Consider the following 12,657-nt stretch of genomic DNA (forward strand, 5'->3'; position numbering starts at 1 on the left):
TGAATAAATACTGAAAAAACTCCAACATGATGCTGATGTGTTAAAAGTCTGAAACGATGGGTCAGTCTGCAAGAACACAAGAACATTGCTGTTAAAATTATGGTTTTCCTCAATGGAGTCTGGTGCAGCAGAGCTATGAATCATTCATACATTCATTATTCTTAACTACTTATCCGCACTTGGGTCGCGGGGGCTGGGCCTATCCCAGCTGGCGAGAGGCGGGGTACAGAGAGCATGTTTTTTTGACTGTGGGAGGAAGCCCGAGTACCTGGTGAGAACCCACGCTGATACAGGGAGAACATGCAAACTCCAGACAGAAGAACCGCAGGCGGGAGGCGAACCGGCGACCCTCTTGCTGTGAGGTGAGAGCGCTAAGCACTACACCAATTATTAGGGTGTTTTTATATGGATTGTTGAACAGTTGAGTTTCTAAGGGGCTAAAACACAAAACAAATCATACAAAAAGTTAACTGAAAAGATAAGAAGATTATAGATAATTAAGGTTTCAATTGAGGTATGCTTTTATGTTTTTTGGCCATTTTTATGGTGTTTTATGCCATTAATCAGTGTGAACCCTAGCTCTGATTTAATGTGAATAAACAGATCTAAAGGATGCAGAAATAACTCCAACATGATGCTGAAGTGGAAACAGTCTGAATTGATGCTTTGTCAGGTCTGTCTGAAGAACACAAGAACACTGCTGTTAAAACGATGGTTTTCTGAATGAGAGCCACATTGACTGTCCTATGTTTTATAAACGAGATAATGAGTCTCAGAGATGCAGCTAGTTCAGCGTGGTGCAAAGATTTCCTCTTGCTTTGGATCATTTACGTCCATAATTCAGACAGAAAGAGGAGCACAACAAGGAAAATGGGCCATATGAAGCCAGAATAAAGAGATTTATCTGTGATTTAATGCCAATAAACAGATACAAAATTATGCTGAAATAACTACAACATGACGCTGATGTGGAAAAAGTCTGAAAAGGTTTGTTTGCAAGAACACAAGAACACTGCTGTTAAAATGATGGTTTTATGAATGAAGTCTGGTTCATCAGAGAGCTGCACTCTGACTAACCTGCTTTTGACGCAGCAGGTTGTAGTGACGAGACATTTTCTGTTTTAAATGTGGAAGTTGTTGCAAAAGTGCACCAACATCAGACAGTCAGGTCCGTCTGCAAGACGACAAGCAAACTTCTTTTAAAATGTGTGTTTTCTGAATGGAGTTTCGTGCATCACAGCTCTGCTTCTATGCCCAACATAAAGTGATTTATCTGTGATTTAATGTGAATAAACTGATGAAAATGATGCAGAAATAACTACAACATGATGCTGATGAAGTTTGTAGGTGATCACATCAAGTTCTCTTTGTGTTCTGTGTTAACGTTAGAGAAATCAAGAAAACATCTGGCTTTAAATTAGGTGAGTAAAACACTGCTGCACCAAACTGGGATCACTCCTCAGGTCAGGCATGAGGCTTAAAATATTAATGTGAGAAACACACCAGCCGGCTGCCTCACAGGCTGGAATCTGACAATGTGAATATAGAAACAAACGCTATGTGACGCTGTCAGAAAGCTTCACGGCTCCACCGAGCAGAACCATGAAAACACACCTCAGGTTCATCCTGCAGCTCATTTACATTTTATGTCTGCTGCAGATCCCACAGCAACACACAGACCAATAAACACGCAGATCAGTAATTAAACAGTAATTAAACAAAACTGTTTTAGTCACATAAACTTTAAAGACTCTTTAAACCATCTGGAGGTTAAAAAAACCCCATTCCATTTTCTGCACAATAAAAATATTTAAACCTTTTTAACATAAATTTGTTATTTTATTAGAAATTAAAGAATAAAAACTTTCTAGAAAGTGCAAAAAAGTTTTAACACTTGCTTGAGGTGTTTTTGTTAACGCTCTAAATGGGAGATGGAAACTTTTTCGGAATAAGTTCTGAAATATTTAATCGCATGACTGTTTTAAGTTAACTATTAGAAGTTGAATGTAACCCCTGAAAACATCACACTGCCACCTGCTGACCAAAGTGCGTTACTGCAGCTTTGTTTATTTGCCAGAAACGCACTGATTCACTTTTTCTTTAACGCCACATTTCAACATTTCCCCTGAATGGAAACACATTCAGTTAGTGACACATTTAGAAACAAACACTCGTGACAGCAAGCTCATCGCTCTATTTGTGTTTAATCCTCTCGCAGTGTTTGACAAACAGGAAGCAGCATGGTTCGAATCCCCCGCACACACACCACACACACACACCTGCAGGATTTGGCTGTTTGAAGCCAGGATCAGGAAATATTTATAGAGACGACCGTGTTACATAATCAGCTTCACCATATTCAGATCCAATTCAACACACACACACACACACACACACACACACACACACACACACACACACACACTCTGCAGAGGAGATACCAGTGCTTTTAGAAACTCCCCTGGTTGCCTAGCAACTGGTACTCAGGATTGCCAGAAGAGACGATGTCTGAACCGTCTGATGTTATGAGTGTGTGGTATGATATGCTGTAAGTGTGTGTGTGTGTGTGTGTATTCACTAAATCATATCTGCTCTAAGTGTTTAGACCTGTTAGTGTTATATCCACTCTTAAAGTCGGCAAAAACTTCTGAAGTCCGATTCCCAACTGATTTTTTTTTAACATAAGCCAAAGAACCAAAAACAGATCAGAACCAACCTCAAAGGGACAGAAATCCACAACAAAGACACACAAAAGGAGCAAAAACAGGCAAGAAACAACCTAAAAGAGACACAAATCGACCACAATGAGACACATAATGACCAAAAGCAAGCAAGAAACAACCTCAGACACAAAATAACCACAGACACACAAAACGGGTAAAAACAAGCAAGAAACAACCCCAAAGAGACACAAAAGGAGCAAAAACAGGCAAGAAACAACCTCATAAGAGACACAAAATGACTACAAAGAGACACAAATCGACCACAAAGAGGCTGGTCTATAAAGACAAGGCCACTCCGATAAAGAATGAGGTCAAATGAACATTGGGGATGCAGCGCTGCACTGAGAATACAAGGATGATTTCAGCTAATAAGTGTTAGTTAAATGTGTCATCTCTGATGGATTTGATCTGCTTTGGTGGACAAAAGCACAATTAAATGTTAGTTTAGATTTGCAATGCTAACATTAAAATACTTTAATGTGGGAAACCATTTTTAACAACTACAGTCAAATTTGTGGTACAGAAATTAATCTGTTTCCACTCACGTTCCTCTGCTGTACAGATGCAGAAGATCACATATTTAACAGATATAAACTCACTGATTCAGCCTTTCATGAGGCAGAACCAAAGTTTCCTCTGTTCTGTTTGTGAGGTTTCGTGCTTCTGGTTACTAATTCATCCTCCCAGCTCAACGTCTGCAGACTCAAAGGTCAGAGCAGGCAGGTAAAAATACAAATCAATATCTTTAAACTTCCTTCATACAGCAGGACAAAAACAAAAGCTTCCCTCAGAGTGACACATAGCCTCAGAATATTAGAGTTCAATACGATAAAACAAAGAGGACAGATACAGCTGCTGCCGCCACAGTGACCATCTGATAGGCTTTATTAAAGTCAACACGACTCCACTCTGTGTGTTTGTGTGTGTGTGTGTGTGTGTGTGTGTGTGTGTGTGTGTGTGTGTGTCGCCCACAGGTCAAGAAACACTGACTCCATCACATCCTGTAATATGACTCTCAGTGTGTGTTTCAGCTTCAGTCTGCAGCTATAGAAGCAGAAATAATCAATGTTCTTACAGCTTTAAGTTCCCATTCTGTCAGTCCGACTTTATAAAACACGCAGAGAATTCTCTCTCTGAAAACACTTACTGAGGGAAATAATGTCATTAACTGGGTGATTTTTCTAATATTAATAATTTTTGAGGCACAAATCGACCACAACTAAACAAAAACAGACACAAATCGACCACAAAGACACAAATCAACCACAAAGAGACACAAATCAACCACAAAGAGACACAAATCAATCACAAAGAGACACAAATCAATCACAAAGAGACACAAATCAACCACAAAGAGACACAAATCAATCACAAAGAGACACAAATCAAACACAAAGAGACACAAATCAACCTCAAAGAGACTCAAATAAACCTCAGAGACATAAATCAACCTCAAAGAAACACAAATCAACCACAAAGAGACACAAATCAATCACAAAGAGACACAAATCAAACACAATGAGACACAAATTGACCACAAAGAGACACGGATCAACCACAAAGAGACATGAATCAACCACAAAGAGACACAAATCAAACACAAATCATCCACAAAGAGACACAAATCAAACACAATGAGACACAAATCAACCTCAAAGAGACACAAATCAACCACAAAGAGACACAAATCAACCACAAAGAAACACAAATCATCCACAAGAGACACAAATCAACCACAAAGAGACACAAATCAACCTCAAAGAGACACAAATCAACCACAAAGAGACACAAATCAACCACAAAGAGACAAAAATCAATCACAAAGAGACACAAATCAAACACAAAGAGACACAAATCAACCTCAAAGAGACTCAAACCAACCACAAAGAGACACAAATCAATCACAAAGAGACACAAATCAAACACAATGAGACACAAATTGACCACAAAGAGACACGGATCAACCACAAAGAGACATGAATCAACCACAAAGAGACACAAATCAAACACAAATCATCCAGAAAGAGACACAAATCAACCATAAAGAGACGCAAATCAAACACAAATCAACCACAAAGAGACACAAATCAAAAACAACGAGACACAAATCAAAAACAATGAGACACAAATCAACCACAAAGAGACACAAATGAACCACAAAGAGACACAAATCGACCTCAAATGGACACAAAGATTTGAAGTAAGAAGCACACAGAGAAGACAAGCAGCGGATTAACTTATTAAAGCCTTGACAGCAAAATAAAATCCATTTTTCACAAGTGTACCAGTACATGTGTGTTTGTGTGTGTGTGTGTGTGTGTATGTGGGCTCACTGTGAGGTCCGTTATTAAAGTGACCCTGCTGCTGACTTTCGACCCTGGCTCCTGGCGTCTGTGTTCGGTCCTCAGGGGACAAATTCACAGCAAGAAAGTCATCGTCACGACCTGAAATACACATTGGATGTTACTTCAATATTGAATTAAATTGGATGCTTCACACCTCTTCAACACGACAACTCAGTAGACCTATACATCACCACAGTTTCCAGATCAGTGTTAACGATTCAGTATCCGACCAAATGTCTTCCCTTCTGTTCATGAGAGTCACGGCTGAGGAACAAAACACCAACGTGCCTGTGCATTTTAAAGAAAGAGATCAAATAAAAAAGTGTTTCCAAACTGAAAGTGTTGAGACATATTTCAGCCTGCAGATTCCTGTTACATAAACACTATTTGAGTCTTTTTTCATCGTCAAACTGTTGTTTCACATGGTAGCCCACAGGTCTGTGAGCTCAAAATCTTATTAGTTCATCCTTGAGTCCAAGTGGATGTTTGTGACAAAATTGAAGATATTCCTTCAAGGCGTATCCTGTTACAAAAACAGGATGGGCATGAGGTCACAGTGACCTTTGAACTCCAAAATGTAATCAGTTCATCTGTTCAACTGGATGTTTGTGGTAAATTTGAAACATTCCCTTAAGGCGTTCCTTAGATATTGTGTTCACAAGAATGGGATGGGAACTCCAAAATCGAATCAGTTCATCCTTGAATCCAAGTGTATGTCTGTGACAAAGCTGAAGAAGTTTGAGAAATTGCCTACAGCAATCCTGAGATACCATCCTGACAAGAAAGGGATGGGCCTGAGGTCACAGTGAGCTTTGAGTTAAAAAATGGAATCAGACCCAACACAAAAAATAAATCTCTATTGATTTCAATAAGTGAGAGAAAAATGTATCTTTCTTGTGTTCAGTTTCCTTTCAGACTGCTGTCACAAAAAGTTTTAACAACCCTTAAAGTTTATTTATTTAATTCCAAAACTTTCTCCGAGCCAAGCTCTTTTTATCTCACGGCCGGAGAACAAAACACCAACGTACTTTGCATATTAAAGACAAAGATAAAATAAAAAACGGTTTCCAAACTGAAAGTGTTGCTGACATCTTTCAGCCTGCAGAACCCTGTTGCATAAACACATTTAAGTTTTTGTAGTCGTCAAACTGCTGTTTCACATCGTAGACCGCAGGTCTGTGAGCTCAGAAATCTCAGTTCATCCTTGAGTCCAAGTGGATTTTTGTGACAAAATTCAAGAAATTTCCTCACACCGTATCCTGTCAGAAAACAGGATGGTATGAGGTTAAAGTGACCTTTGAGCTCCAAAATGTAATCAGTTCATCCTTGAGTCCAAGACCCAGATTTGAAGAAAAAACCTTGAGGCGTTGCTGAGTTATCTTGTTCACATGAATGGGCTGGGCATGAGGTCACAGTCACTACAAAATCTCATCAGTTCATCGTTGAGTCCAAGTGACTGTTTGTGACAAAACTGAAGACATTCCCTTTAAGGCGTTTCTGAGAAATCCTGTCACCAAATTGGGAAGGGCATGATGTCACAGTGACCTTTGAGCTCCATAATGTAATGTAGTTTGTTCTTAAGTCCAGGACAACATTTGTGGCAAATTTGAAGGAATTCCCTCAAGGTGTTCCTGAGATAATGTGTTCATAAGAATGGGCTGGGCATGAGTCACAGTCACTCCAAAATCTAATCAGTTCATCCTTGAGTTCAAGTGGATGTTTGTGACAAAACTGAAGAAATTTGAAGAAATTCCCTCGAGGCGTTCCTGAGATATCATCAAGGTTATGTAGTGTTGCTCTCATTAAGGTGGTGGTTCCCTCAAAAAGCATTTTCCCTTCAGACAGAGAGACGTCTGTAAAACAGTTTTAACATCCCTCCCTTTATTTATTTAATTCAAAAACTTTCTCCAAGCCGAGCTCATTTTATCTCTGTGGTCACTGCCGGTGAACAAAACACCAACGTGTGTGTGCATATTAAAGACGAAGATCAAATAAAAAAGTGTTTCCAAACTGAAAGTGTTGCTGACATCTTCCAACCTGCAGATTCCTGTTACATAAATACTGTTTGAGCCATTGTAGTCATCAAACTGCTGTTTCACTCGGAAGCCGGCAGGTCTGTGAAGACGTCGCATTGCCTGGTGAACAGAAGAGATCATTCAGATCAGTTAAAAAATGTGCAAAAAGTATCTGCAAACTTTTATTTGGCTGCCAGTTATCTGCACAGACTCCTTGTTCCTCCTCCACAAGAAGAAGAAGAAGAAGAAGAAGGAGAAGAAGAAGAAGAAGAAGAAGAAGAAGAAGAAGAAGAAGAAGAAGAAGAGCTCCTGAGCGCTGCAGTTTAACATGAGGACTGTAACAGAGGAATAAGCCACACACTGATACCCACTGATGTGTGTATAATGATGATGGTAATGATGATTGCAACAATAAAGAAAGCTGCAGTTGTTCTGAGGGAGACAATTGTTCCTCCTTAAGGTTTATATTAAAACACAAGCAGGGCTCTGACTCTTTAAACTGTGATGTGAACTTCATATGATGCTTTTCTTTGGCGAAAATATGAAATCATGATATGCTTATAGACAAACAGAGTGAAGAACAAGTGGAAAATATTAAAAAAAAAAAAAAGACAAAGTGAAGCAGATATTCATGGGCTCAGTGTATCTTCTAACTAAATCACATTTACATGCACAGTAACAGCCATAAATCTGGCCATGAACACACCACGAGACGCTGAGCACAAGATTTATTGGCAGAAAAAACAAATCTAATGCGGTGTTGTTCGCTGGTGTTTAAGTGGGATTTGTTGCCCCATCTGGGCGGACGATTAAAAACATCAATCTGCATCTGGAAATCAATGAAGCCAATAAGAAACAGAAAGAGGTACGTCTGAGTGTTCTACAGCTCTGAGATGAACAGCTGGCAGATATGATCACAAATCTGTTTCACTACTAGCCTTGTTTCCACTAAAGCCCAAGCCAATTTGTAGTGAAATTTTGCAATGTCGCATTAAAGAAACTATACTATGAACTATAGGAGAAAACATGCTCTTCAGATGGTCCCATTTTCCGATTTGGGAAGATGTTCTTCTGATGTTTCACCTGTTTCAAATGTTATCAGGCGATTGAATGGGAGAGTACTCAACCTGCTTGTAGGTACAGTAGGTCGTTATCAGACAGTTTAGTTAAAAGGCCGACATTTCCTTACCAAACTTCTTCTCTAACGTTAGAGAAGAAAAACGTCCTGGTTAGATGTTATAAAAGAACAGTTAAATAAATGCACGTAATGTTTGCAATCAGCAAAATGTGGCTCAAAAAAATATGAAAATGTACAGTTGTTATTGTGCTGTGAAATGTCCCCTCAAGAGTAGAAGTGATAACTACGTCAAAATTGTATTTCTGTACAATACTCAATAAAATGTTAGTGACCTTCCATCAGTATTAAGCAGACTGTATTATCACCCAAATCTGTCAAAGGTCTGTTATCAGACGATTGAATGGGCCAGTAGTGGCCTGCTGCACCTGCTGGCAGATTGAGAAGGTTGTAATCGGCCCATTTAAATGGCTGCCATATTAATGTGTGTCGTTCTTCTGGTTTTTCACTCGTTTTGAACATTATCAGACAATTGAATGTGTGAGTACTGGACTGCTCAACCTGCTTGTAGGTACAGTAGGTCGTTATCTACCTGAAAACAAAGCGGTCAGTCATCTTTAGGTAAAAGGCCGCCGCTTCATTACGATTACGCCACAAAACTTCTACTAAGATTAGAACAAGACGCTATAAAAGAGACTTTATAAGGTAAAATTATTTGCTGGAAGTGAAGTCGTTTCAAGGACAACATGAGCATATGAAGTGGCAGAGTTACATGTAAAAACATGACGCACAAATGATAACTGACGTTACTTCAACGTTTGTTTTGACAAGGGACACAAACCTGGACCTCCGGTGTAAGTCCTGGATTTGATTGGACAAAGTCTCTTGTCTAAAGCCAGAAAACAGAGACACAGTAGCAGAGACAGGTTTTCGATCACAACACTAAAATTACAACCTGCCGAAAGGTTGTTATGGAATTTTTGCTCTGTGACACCAAAAACAAGCGATGTAGAAGTACAAGTACCACACTGTGAAAATACTTCACTTTAGGTCAAAGTCCTGCATTCAAACCTTACTTCAGTAAACGTATCTAATCAGCAAAATGTACTTAAAAAAATATGAAGATTTACATAAGTTATTGTGCAGTAAATTCCTCAAGAGTAATATGTATCTTAAAATTGTATTTAGGTACAATACTTGAGTAAATGTTAGCTACTTTCAACCAGTACTTAACTGACTGTATTATCACCCAAATCTGTCGAAGGTCAGACGATTGAATGGGCCAGTAGGGACCTGCTGCACCTGCTGGCAGGCTGAGAAGGTGCCAGTGTTTTTTTTTTTGCGTACATGAATCTCATCTGGCCAAAAACTAATAAGAATAATGAATAATAAATGATATTTGTGCAGCATTTGTTCCTCAAAGACGTCACTCAGTCTCTCAGTTTAAACTCTTTAAGTCTCTGTCAGTGTGTTTGTCTCTGAGCTGAGAGGAAATATAATTATAAAGGCATTAACAAACGTGTTTCATGTACCCATCGTCCCGGAGAGCCGAGATTAAAAGTGTCCAGAAGTGTGCTGCTATTGTTTCATAAAGCTCATAAACCCTCTCCTGGCATTAACGTGGAAATGTTGTCAAGTGTTTGATCTGGAGAGGATTTCGTGTGTCTGTATGAGGGAGCGGAGATGGTTCGCAGGATTAAGTTGTTGCTGTCGAACCAAATGTTGCTTTTAAATCTTGGGCTGCATCTCGAGTTCACAGGAAGTGTGAAAAGGTGACAGTCTGTCTGTTCATTATGGCGCTGAGAGGATTAATCATGTTTACAGCTTCATCTCTTTCACATAAACATTTCCACTCGTCAGATCAGCTTTTTCAGTTTGCAAGTTTTCTGAAATGTTTAAATATGTAAATGAATCACTGTCTAATGTTAACTTTAAGTGAATTTCACAGACACAAACAGACAAAATGCAATAAATTTAATCACTAAATGTTTATTTTGGATGTTTTCTTTCCATCAGTTGGAAAGAGAAGTTGTTATGGAAGCAAAATAGCTCCAAAATCTCTATATTGTGAATCATTCTGTGTTTATTTACATTTTCTTTTCACAGTGTTCCTGTCTTACATGTCTTTGAAATCAGTGTCGTAGTACCAGAGTTACACCCTTCAGAGGGACGAGGTCAAACAGATACCGGACTCACCCAGCAGATCAGTGTTAGTGGGAAACCTGAAGTTAGTTTTAAGTTACTTCTGTTAAGATTTAAGTTGTCCTGTGAATGAACCTATAAGCTAAACCTATAAACTAAACTATACTGAGTAGTTTTTGTTACAGTTTAAACTGCGTCCAATGGTTTGTTAGTTTTATCGAAACTGCGTCCAATATTTTTTAGTTTTATTGCAACTGCTTCCAATAGTTCGTTTTATCGAAACTGCGTCCAATAGTTAGTTAGCTTTATTGAAACTGTGTCCAATAGTTAGTTAGTTTCATTGAAACTGCGTCCAATAGTTTGTTGGTTCCATTGAAACTGCGTCCAATAGTTTGTTGGTTTTATTGAAACTGCGTCCAATAGTTTTGTACATTTTATTGAAACTGCGTCCAATAGTTTTGTACATTTTATTGAAACTGCGTCAAATAGTTTTGTACATTTCATCGAAACTTTAACTAAGTGTTTGAAACAGCTTCGGTAGGTTCTTTTCCCCCCCACAAAGCTTTATTACCACAAGAATGGATGTTTACATCAGCGTGTCTGTGGATAAAAAATGTAGAGATTTTAGAGCCAAGTCGCTGGCAAAAATGGTTGCAGCAGTTCATAAATATTAAGCAAACGTTTGGTTAAAAAATGTTGAGATACAGCATAGATTGTAGCAACTTACAATGGGGACATTTATTGACTGAGTTGAAGTATAATCAGTATAAAATTATGGAGCTCATTTTGAAATGAGAATTATTTTAATTCTGGATGAATCTGCTGATTATTTTTTCCATTAATCAACTGATAAAAGTGAGAAATGACACCATGATTAAAGGAAGAATAACACTGACTTTAACTCTACTCTTGATGAAAAAGGAAAAGCCCCTTTGGTATTTCTTGTCCTTCCCCAGCTGGAGGCGGATGTTTCACTCTTTGCTGATTAACGAGGCGATAACGATCAAATGGACTTTTAATTCAGCCTCCATTGCACCTGTGAGAATGTGATGCTGACAGGTGAGGAGTCGTGTGATGGCGGCGAGGGCGACGAGGTCATCACGAGACGAGCTTGGTCCACTTTGATGTGCTCTCCCTGCGAGCCTCATTACTCCTCACTTCCTGTCGCTGTGGATCCACGGCTCTTTGTTAACTCATAGTTGTACCTCAGAGGTTTTATAAAGCAGCAGGACTGGATTTTAGGACTGCATGTAATTATCAAGAACAGAAAAGAAAAGAAAAGAAAATGAAACAACTCTGAACTCTCTGTCTCTGCAGAGACTCTCCTCTCTGCTTGTTTTCAACAGGAAGAGTGGACATAAAAACGCAAATATAGAATCTAATTTGGTTTTACTTGACTTTTGTTTTGAGCTGAGGAAGAGAGGTCAAGTTGAGAACATCATGATATGAGTATATGAAGTCCATTCTCATGCTCAGTTATGTCTCATAAGTTGTTGCAGGATTTTTATTGAGGGGGGGTTGAGACTATTTGTTACAAACATTTGGTGCTAAATTTAACCCTATTTTTAAACTCAAGAATGGATAGAAATGTTAAAACTCCTCCAGAATCCCATATTCAGACTTCAAGACCTTTAGAACAGCAGAGAAAAATCCATGCTGTGATCTGGTTTCAGAAACTTTTAGAAGATTTGTGTATTTTGTGCGATTGTATGTCAGCTCTTGTGTTGTGTTGCTGATTATTGTGAATCTAGTGTCTCAGCCATCCATCCTCTGAATGCTCTAGGTCTCTAGTTTGTGGTTGTAAAGTTTCATGAGGCTGTGATTATCCTAGAGGCTCATTGAATCCACAAGAGTCTCAGCTTTCCAGTCAGACCCGATTTATGCAGCTCACAGACTGTTTAGGGACCCCAGGATGCACAGATGTTAACATACAGTCTGCGAATTTAGGCAAAAATATCACATTTGCATTAGAAAACTGCAGGTTTCTGCCCCAAACTGCATGTTATCAGCATAAAGTGGGTATGTTTGTAAAGAAGAAACTCATGGGGACGCATAGAACCCAATTTATTTGGATATCTGGAGGTTTTGAAAATGGGCATGTCAGTTTTTCCCTCGCTAAAATGAAGCCTAACTTATATGGAAGAATTATCCTATCTTTATTCAAGAGCGTAGATTTTCAGTTTGAGAGCATAATTTGTCTTTCTCATGCTCAGATTTGTTCTCCTCATGCTCACATTTTGCGCTCGCACTCAGATTTCTGCTGCTTTCTTTCAAAATGTATGCGTGCACTTAAAAATCACATGCTTGTGCTCACATTTCTTCTGCTTGGACACAAACATTTCGCTCGCACTCAAATA

The 12,657-nt window shown here is 38.8% G+C and overlaps 1 long non-coding RNA gene across 1 annotated transcript; it reads right to left on the reverse strand.

Annotated features, from left to right (window-relative positions):
• Positions 1-354: 354 nt before the first annotated feature.
• LOC131984036 (uncharacterized) lies at positions 355-5,695 on the reverse strand. Its single transcript, XR_009395520.1, has 3 exons — positions 5,260-5,695; positions 5,057-5,167; positions 355-437 (listed from the first exon to the last, which is right to left on the reverse strand). It is a non-coding gene; the product is annotated as an uncharacterized LOC131984036 (long non-coding RNA).
• Positions 5,696-12,657: the final 6,962 nt, after the last annotated feature.

This window comes from Centropristis striata, chromosome 13, assembly GCF_030273125.1.
Source record: "Centropristis striata isolate RG_2023a ecotype Rhode Island chromosome 13, C.striata_1.0, whole genome shotgun sequence".
Lineage (NCBI taxonomy): Eukaryota > Metazoa > Chordata > Actinopteri > Perciformes > Serranidae > Centropristis > Centropristis striata.